A 10,226-nucleotide genomic window follows, 5' to 3' on the forward strand; every position below is an offset into this window, starting at 1 on the left:
AGTAGTCTAAGAGAATCATGGCTGCTTCACCTCCAGAGTGAAGCACTCTTACCTCTTTGATTTTAACCCTGCCCCAGGAACGTCCTAATAAAATTGGTTTGCACCACTCCATTTAGTATCCTGGAGGTAGTTTTAAGGTTTAACACTCACTACGCTCACCTACTAACCCCAAGAAAAGCCTGCTCTGCTGTAATCAGGTGTAGAAGCACACCTAGGAGGCACTCAACCCTCTATGTGGGAACACAATGATGAAGCATGCCACCAACTAGGTTTGCCGGTGAGGGTTCTTTCAAAAACATAATGGGATTTCTGCAAGGGAGACTACTTCTATGACCAGTGAGGGATTGGTATTTCTAGACGATCACTAGCTCGCTCATAGTATTTATTCAATAAATGTTTAGGTGAAGAACGAGCCCCTTTGTTCCCTCCTCTCTCTCTCATCTTTGTTTGGAATATTATATAGTTTATTCATTATATTGTTCATAGGGACCATCGGAGACACATCCTGTTTTTATTTCTGGTGTCTATTTCCAGGATATGACCCATTTTAGGTATTGTACATATTTTATTTGAGGTAGTTAGCGTTGTGTACATATTCATACCATCAATCACCAGGCAAACATACTTTTTCCTGGAAACAATGGTTTAATGCATTTCAAATGTATCTTAGTGCAAGAGGGGGGCCTTGTTTCACACTAGAAAGAAAAAAAATCCATTCCTCGGGTTTGATTGGAAGATACATTTTTAAGCTTATACCAGATCTGGTACTGGCTGAGAGAGAGGAGTCAGTTGAAAATCCTTCCCAGGAGCAGAATGACAACAGTTCCTAATGTACCTCTCAATATGCTCCGCCAAATTGATTGCTTGTTTTGGCTGGAGAGTACCAAGGGGGAAAAGGGGATGGGGATAAGAACAGACTGCCTGGTGCTCTCTGGTCTCCTCCCTTCAGGCTGTTTACTCCCACTCTTCTGGCTGGCTTATGTAGTTTCTATGCACTCTTTTGTTGTTGCGATAAGTAGACTAAAACGTAACACACATATATTCAGATTTTTCTCACTATTTATTTAACTTAACCCAAGTTTACGTACCAAGAGTGGATCAGGATAGCACCCCTCTTCTGTGGTAGTATATGTCTCTCTCAAATCTGTGCCAGCTAGTAGATAACATCTTCTCTTTCTGGGCCCGATTCACAGAACTAACTTAAGACAAAATCCTAAACTTACTACCATTTTCGTATTCACAGAAGGCACTTACTCATTTTGGTATTCACAGAAGACACTTACTCACTTCGGTATTCACAGAAGTTAGGAGTCCTAACTTTAGGACTCCTAAATGCCTTCTGTGAATACCAAAAGTCTTAAAATTAGGATTTTTCTCAGTTTAGGAGTCCTAAAGTTAGGACTCCTAACTTTCCTACTACTAAACTGAGAAAAATCCTAATTTTAAGCCTTTCGGTATTCACAGAAGGCATTTAGGAGTCCTAAAGTTAAGAGTCCTAACTTTACTACTACTAAAGTGAAAAATCCTAATTTTAAGCCTTTCGGTATTCACAGAAGGCATTTAGGAGTCCTAAAGTTAGGAGTCGTAACTATACTACTACTAAACTGAGAAAAATCCTAATTTTAAGACTTTCGGTATTCACAGAAGGCATTTAGGAGTCCTAAAGTTAGGAGTCCTAACGTTACTACTACTACTAAACTGAGAAAAATCCTAAATTTAAGACTTTCGGTATTCACAGAAGGCATGTAGGAATCCTAAAGTTAGGACTCCTAACTTCTGTGAATACCGAAATGAGTAAGTGCCTTCTGTGAATACCAAAATGAGTAAGTGCCTTCTGTGAATACCAAAATGTTAGTAAGTTTAGGATTTTGTCTTAAGTTAGTTCTGTGAATCGGGCCCAGAGTCTCTCTTTAATTTCAGGAATTTAGGAAAACAAGAACTCTAGAGGAGATTTCTCTTTTTGAAAGCAGGTAAGTCACTTCTTATATGCTTATTTGTTTTTAATTACCCAAACACATTTTTAACAATGTATTTTTCTACCTTAAATATAACACATACACTTAGTTTGTAGAAATGAGCGGTCGACACAATGCAGCAGTAAAGAGTTTGAAAAACGCTGTGCCGCGCCACTTCCTACTAAATATTCCCCTGAGTTTGTAGCATTGAAATATTAAATAACAATTAGAATAATCATGGTATTGAAAGATGTCCAAGTATGGATTTCAAGAGGAAAGAATCCAGTATGAACAGATTAAAATACTTTCACAAACAAGTGTATTTACCCACAAAAAAGCTTTACAGAAAGTTCATAATAAGTGCCTAGTTGGGCCTTATGTAAAGTCTAAAACCTTGAATATGTTGCAAACTCTGTAATGGTGGGAAAAGATGACTGAAGATGTAGCTCAATACTGAAAGACATGGGCAAAATGTGCTGGAGCAAAGACTGAAAGTGTCATAACATAAGAACATCTATTGCCTCTTCCAACTAAACCTTCTCCTTGACACCCAATTTCCATGGACATTATTACAGATATGCCAGTTGATTAGGGGTATGATAACAATAATCATGGACCTATTCATAACAATGACACACTCTATGCCTACTAAAGGGATTCCTAATGAAAGAACCACCAGTCAACTTTTTTTTACAAAACATAGTACTACTTCATGGATTTTCTCATACCATTGTTTTAGATTGAGAGGCACGGTTTGCTTCCAAATGTTAGTCCTCATTTTACTTCACTTTGGGTATTGAAACAAAATGATCTTCCGCTCATCACCCTCAGTCTGCTGGTTTGACTATGAGGATGAATCAGAGAAATATTTAAGCTGTTATTTGACTGATGAAAGACAGTGGGTGCAGCATGTCTGGTTAGAAGAATTACTAACACTCGAAACTATTCCACTGGACAATCTTCCTTTTAGAGTATGCCGGGTCACAACTAAGAACGGCTCTCAGTACAGTATCTACAACCATTAATAATCATTTTGCTATTGACAGAATGCAGTGTTTACAGAATATTGAAAAGAGGTTAAAAGTACATACAGCTCATGCAAATGGCTATCATCATTCTACTGATTCCAAGAAAAGAGAATCACAAGTCTTTATTCAAGGATCAAGGCCCTGATGATCCACTAAATATCTGTACCCATGTGGTAAAAGAAACCATATGCCAAGATTTATTGGGCCATTTAAAGTACTCACATTTATTAATCCATTCACCCAGTCTTTCATGTTTCTTTATTGAAAGTTGAATATACAGGCACTAGACTGAGCCCCACACCAGGCCCGATTATCCTTTATTAGGAATCACAGTATGAAATCAGAGCTATTTTGGATTCTCGTAAAGTTTGTGATGCATTACAGTATTTAATTTGTTGAAAGGGTTATGGACCAGTGGCATGTTCATAGGAATCAGTTTCTCAGGTTCGTGCTCCTTGCTCGGTTTGTATTTTCTAATGTCTGTACTTTATGAAGCCTTGCATGAGGGGTACTGTCAGGAGTAGAACACGAGTGAATTAGTCAATCAATCAATCAGGATTTATAAAGCAAAGCAAATTCCCCATGAGGATCTTAAGGTGCTGGAGTTGCAATCTGTGGAGAAAGTAGTGAAAAATGAGGCAAAAGCAGCAGTAAGAAATTAGGAAAATGTGGGAGAGTAAGGACAAAGCAGTGTAAAATTAGGCAAAAGCATGAAAAAGCACTCACACAAATAGTGGGAATGGATGGAGAATGCACTAAGAAAAATTTGGGAAAGGGAGGAGAAAGCAGCAAAAATCGTGGTAAAAAAAAAACAAGCCAAAAGTGGGAGAAAGCACTCAGAAAAAAAGGGGGAAAAGAAGGAGAAAGAAGTAGAAAATGAGTTAAATGTGAGAGAAATCTATCAGAAAAACAGGAGAAAGGAAGGTGAAAGCAATAACAAATGAGGGAAAAGCAAGTGAAAGCACTCCAAAAAATGGGGAGGGAGCAGAGTGGTGCAGCAGCACGGGAGAGCTGGGCCTGAGGGCTGCTCAATTGGGTCCCGCTGTGGTCTCCATTAAGGCCTGGGAGAAGGTAGGGGTGCTGGGAGGCGGCATGCGGGGCTAGGCAGGAGGTGGGAAATCAGGTGGCAGACGGAAGCGGCAAATGAGGAAAAAACAAGAAGAAGCAGTGAAAAACTAGGGAAAGCAGGAGGAAGCACTCAGAAAAATGGGACATGAAGAAAAAAAGAGTAATGTTAATGTAATAGATTTATAAAGTGGACTGTTACCCTTAGGTATCCTGGCACTAGCTTAGTCTGGCCAGTTGAAAAGGCAGATGTCTTATCAGAGATCTGAGTTGCTGAAAAGCCATGTTTTCTACAAACCCTCTAGATTTTTGCAGAGAGGTAGCTGAACGGATCGATAATGGAAGCTTGACCAGATTGCTACGGTTCCTAGGTAAAAACTTCTTCTGCTCCAGTTCATTCTCTTAAATTTTGGTACCACCAAAGTTCTGGAATTAGAGGATCTAAGTGGTCTATTGTGCGTGTCCCATCTACATTTCTGGCTGAGATATTGTGGTCCCTGATTGTGCAAGCCTTTATTCGCAAAGCCCAGAGCCTTAAATGTTATCCTTTCTTTTACTGGCAACCAATGCAGCTCCTTGATGATTTTGCTCAGCGAGACATGTTTGGGGGTACGTGAGAGAACACTTGGTGCTGTGTTTTGTAGTACCTGTAGTTTTTTAAGTGTTGTAGCCGAAGATTCGAGTATAGAGAATAACAATAATCTAATCTTGCCAACACCAAGGCTGATATGACCATCTTCTGGGAGATTTCCGGGATAAATGCTTTTTGATTTTTTTTATGATACAAAATGTAGAGGATGTCATAGCATTGATCTGTTTGGCAAAAGAAAGCTTGCTATCAATAATGACACCTAAATTTTTTGCTTTTTCGACCGGCTTTGGCGCACAAACCTGCTGTCCACCAGCTCGGGGACCAGAATGAGGGATTTTTGCCGAAAAGCACCACCTCCGTCTTAATAGAATTCAGCCACGATATGGGACAGTTTTTATTATTAGTGTTGTCTGGATTAACCCTGGGCGTAGTTCGCATAGTAGCGCTACCCATAGCTACGCGAAGTGCACTTCGCACTACGCGAGCTACGCGCTATGCGTAGCACTACGTGAACTGCGTAGTGCGGTAGGGAAATCCTGTTCACAATGATTGCAAATGCCGGATGCTTGTCCGCACTGTGCAATCATTGCAAATGGCAACTTGCACAGTGTAAGCTGTCGTTTTCTACCGCTCAAGTAGATTTTTACTCGAGCGGCAGCTTTCTCAACGCGGACTGGTAGTTTCTCATCGCGAGTAGTCTTGAAGTTGAGTGCAGCGAGTGATCAAAAAATGCCAACTACGCTACGGTATGCTTTTTTGCACTGTGCTACGTGCAATTCGCGTAGCGCGTAGCAGCGCAAACTATGCGAGCATAGCGTAGTTTTCCACCTAGGCTTAGTCTGGATCTAAATTCGGGTTCTTTAGAATAGGCAGAATCAATGCCGTTTTCCAGAGCTTGGGAAGGCACCCTGCTTGAAAAATCAAATAATTTCCTTTTAATATAATCTATAATCTCTTGCACCATTTTTACCACTGCCACTGGGCAAGGATCCTGATTTGGTCTTAGTGATAAGGTCTTCAACTTGCACATTATCTAGGTCAGCAAACTTTTCAAAGCTGTGGAAGCCTAGAAGCATATGTGAGGTAGGACCATTGGGCAGAGTAGGCTCAACATCCTTGTTCCTATGTCTGCCCACATCATCAAAGATACTTTCAACTTTATGCACAAAATCCGAAACAATCTTGTCACACAAATACTGAGTTGGCACAACCTCACAGGTGTGTAGCAAGGTAAGGAACAAAACTGTATTAAAAAGTTCCTTAAAAGAGTTTTTGTCGCTTTCAATTTTTTGGGTGAAATATTTAGTTTTTTCCCTAGCTATCATTTCTTTGTAGTTGTTAAAACTAGGTTTATATTTACCCTCTCTATGGGATCGTAGGCTGACCTCCAGAGGTCCTAATTTGCACTCTTTTAAAATATCTGAGTACCAGGGTAGGACAGCTGTGCCGAGAACGTGATAGGGCCACCGAAGCTAAAAGTGAGACATTTGCCTCTAACCAGTGGTTAAAATTTCTAGTGTTTTGGTCTACATCCTCTGCATCTACTTGGTGGGAACTAGATAGGTATGATTTAAATTCCTGCTGATTAATTTTGTCCCATGTCCTCACTGATATATTTCTGATAACACCACCTGTTTGTGAGGTGCTTCCAGTGAGTATGATCTTAAACAAAATGACCGAATGATCGGACCAATTAAGTGCCAGAATATCCTTTACTGAGAGGTGAGGATTATTTGAAAAAATCCCATCAAGCGTATGGCCTGCCAAATACGTGGGACCCTTCACCTGTTGTGTTCAGCCCAGGCTCTTCATTAGATGAAGAAGGCTAACTGTTTCGGCATCTAAATTAGCCTCCAAATGAAAGTCAAAGTCCCTCAATACTGTTGGATTGGATGCGGCTAACCCATCTTCCAAGACACTGTTGATATTGTTAATAAGTGGACCCCTTGGACATGGCGGTTGGTAAACTAGAATGCCTTTTAAATTATTTTGTGCATTTAAATGAAAACAAAAAGACAAAGGGCCATATGTAGGAAGCCAAATACCGGTCGGTAACGGCCGATTTTCGGTAAATATCCCGTTACCGACCGGTATTTAGGCTTTTGCTATGTAGGGGGCATATTTCAGGATTCGGTAATTTACCGAATCGGTAAAATTACCGATTCGGTAAATACCGAATCCTGAAATGATATGAAGGGGGAGTGTGTCGTCGGTGTGTGGATTCGTTATTTACCACCAACTAAAAGTTGATGGTAAATGACAAATACCTGTAGAAAAGCATTATTGTGCCAGTTGAAGTGTGCAATGTGGCAGACATACATGCCCTTAGGGCATGTATGTGCGCCACATGTGCACACATGCACGAATCAGGGGTGCAACAGGGTGTCAATGTGACACCCTGCCACCCATGATAATGCCTCCCCTATTACCGATTCGGGGCCTCATTTATGAAAAATGACGCATCACTGCGTGAAAACAGTGATGCGTCACTTTTCACTGCGCCCTCCCTGCGACTCCAATGATGCGTCATATTTACAGTATGACGCATCATGTCGCAAGGAGTCACAGATACGTCAGTATTTCTGACGTATCTGTAGGCGCAAAAGTGACGCATCGCTGGAGTGTGTCACAAAAGTGACGCAACTCCAGCAATGTGTCCTTTCACATGGGGCAAGCCCCATGTGAAAGGGCCTGCGTCAGTCTTACGCCTGCTGTGAGGCAGGCGCAAGAAATTGACGCATTTGCACACTAAAAGTGGCGCAGTGAAATCTCGTAGATTTCACTGCGTCACTTCTACGACCCTTTGTTGCGTCAAAACGCCCCCCTTGCATACATTATACCTGGCGCAGGTATAATGTGGCGCAGGGGTTTACAAAGTGACGCATCTGCCTAGATGCGTCACTTTGTAAATATGGCGCAACATGGCGCATGTTTTATGCCACTGGTGCGTCACAAAAAGTGACGCACCGGCGGCGCAAAAGTGACGCAGGGGCTCATAAATGAGCCCCTCGGTATTTACCGAATCGGTAATGGCAACTGGCTTCCCATTCATTCCTATGGGCCTCCAGGCCCATAGGAATGAATGGGAAGCCAGTTGCCATTACCGAATCGGTAAATACCGATTCTTAAATACCGATATTTACCGAATCGGTAATAATTTACCTACATTACATTTACCGATTCATAAATACCGAATCGGTAAAATTCGGTATTTAAGAATCGGTAAATGTAATTTACCTACATATGGCCAAAAGTGTTGGACTTGGCCCTTTTTGCAGGGTCATCCCTGAACTTTTTGCCTTCCTCCTATATTTGTCTGACCTGTTGTTGGCTGTTTTATGACTCTGGGCACTTTGCCACTGCTGATCAGTGCTAAAGTGCATATGCTCTCCCTATGGTAAATTGATGTATGAATTAGTGATTCCATGATTGGTTGGTTTGGTTTACCTGTCAGACCCTAGTACAGTGCAACAGGAGTGCCCAGGGCTTGTAAATCCAAATGCTGCTGGTGGGCTTGCAGCACTGGTTGTGCCACCCAAAGAAGCAGCCTGTAAAAGTGTGTCTAAGGCCTGCCATTGCAGAGCCTGCGTGCAGTCTGGTACTGTCATGCTGACTGGGCAAGTGCACCCACTTGCCAGTCCCTAAACCTTCCCTTTTCTTCATATCAGACACCCTATGGTAGGCCCAAGGGCAGGGTGCATTGTAAGTATAAGGTAGGATATGCCCTGGTGAGTGTGGCATGTTCTAATAGTGAATTACAGCCATTTTAATTTTTCACTATTGCAAGGCTACCTGTCCTCCATAGGCCAGAATGGGTAGTTTGATTATTACACCTTATAATCCTAACTGACTCAGGGAACATGGTAGAAATCCGAGTTTAGTATGCCTGAACTAAGAATGATAAAATACATCTTTTAGTGAAGTTGGTTTTAACATTCTGTGTTTGAAAATACCACTTTTAGAAAGTAGGTATTTTCTTGTCTAACCATCCAAACCTGCCTCTGCTAGGCTGTGTATTCCTTGTCTGGAGTTTGAGTGACAGCTGCTGGGGAATTCCAGGGGCTGGGGAATTCCCGGAGACAGGATGAGTCAGCATAGAGCTGAATAGAGAGATCTCCATGTAGATGGCTGCGAGGAGTTGCACCTGGGACCTGAATAGGGCTGTGCTTTCCCTCCAGAATGCTGGCTCCACCCCCTGTGGTGCGTCTGATGTCTCTGCCCTGCACTCTGAAAGGAAAGAGGAAGTCAGGTAAACAAAGTGCTCCAGGACTGACCAGAACCGGGTTGAACAAGGCAAAGGCCCCTCTGACTTCAGAGGACAAAGGATTTTGGGGAATAAGTATTGGGACCCTGATCCCAAGAATTTAGATCACTTTGGGAAACGAGAAGAAACTCTGCTGAGGAGAGGAACCAAGTAGAAACTGAGGTGAGACTATCCCTGAATCTGAGGGATTGGCCTGCAGGGGTTGTCTACTGCCAAAGAGAGGAGAAAGGAACTTTGTGTGAACTTTTGCTCAACTTGTGAAGGATCTCCAAGGGCTTGGAAAAGAGCTTGACTCCTGCTGAAGTCTCAGGAACAACAGACTTCAACCCCCAGCTCCCCAGAGTTCTTTGGAAGTGCCTGCTGCTGTTTTGGGCCTTCTGAGGGACTGGGTGTCGCAAGGAGCTGGACGTGCGACTCAAGAAGGAGAAGCGTGCCGCCGTCGCCTAAAGTTTGTCGCCAATGCAGCTGTTGCATCGAGCGGAAGCATCTCCCATCATCCAGTAAGTGTTTCGCAATGCCGAAGAAGCGTGTCGCCATCGCAGCCATCATAGCTGACGCATTGCACCGCATCAAGAGAAGAGTATCGTCTCACGGAAGAAGCGTGTTGCCATCGCAGCCATCGTAGTTGTCGCATTGCACTGCATCAAGAAAAGCACCTCTCATCCACGGAGAAGCATGCCGCCATCGGAGCTGTTGTCGTCGCATCGTGTAAAGTGTGTCGCCGCTGCAGCATCGCATCGAGCGGAAGCATCTCGCGATGTGGGAGAAGAGTGCCACTGCCAAGGCCACAGTCGTCGCATCATGTAAAGTGTGTCGCCGCTGCAGCTGAAACATCAAATCGAGTCTTCTCGCAACATCGGAGAAGCGTGCCGCATCTGGACGATCTTCATGTCTTTATTTCTTTTCACCAAAATCTTCAACGCATCAACATCGTTGCAACACTTTTGTTGCCCTGCTTGTCGCATCCAAAAGGTACATTGACTTAAAGTGTTGCATTTAAGAACTAAAGAGAACTAAGCAAAATTATACCATCTAAAGTAACAGTATTGTGTATTTTTGTCGGTTAATGGTCTTGTGGTAAATCTATATAAAGAATACTTATTTTTTATATAAAACCTGTGTGGTGTCGATCTGTAGTGTGTCACTTGATTACTGTATGTGTTCACAAATGCTTTACACACTGCCTCTGAGATAAGCCTGTCTGCTCGTGCCAAGCTACCAAGGGGGTGAACAGGGGTTATTTTAGGAGTGTACCCCCTTACCCTGACTAGAGGCGAGGGTCCCTATTTGTCACAAGTGCATACCTGTGCCAACTAGAGACC

Source organism: Triturus cristatus, chromosome 5_1 (assembly GCF_964204655.1).
Source record: "Triturus cristatus chromosome 5_1, aTriCri1.1, whole genome shotgun sequence".
Lineage (NCBI taxonomy): Eukaryota > Metazoa > Chordata > Amphibia > Caudata > Salamandridae > Triturus > Triturus cristatus.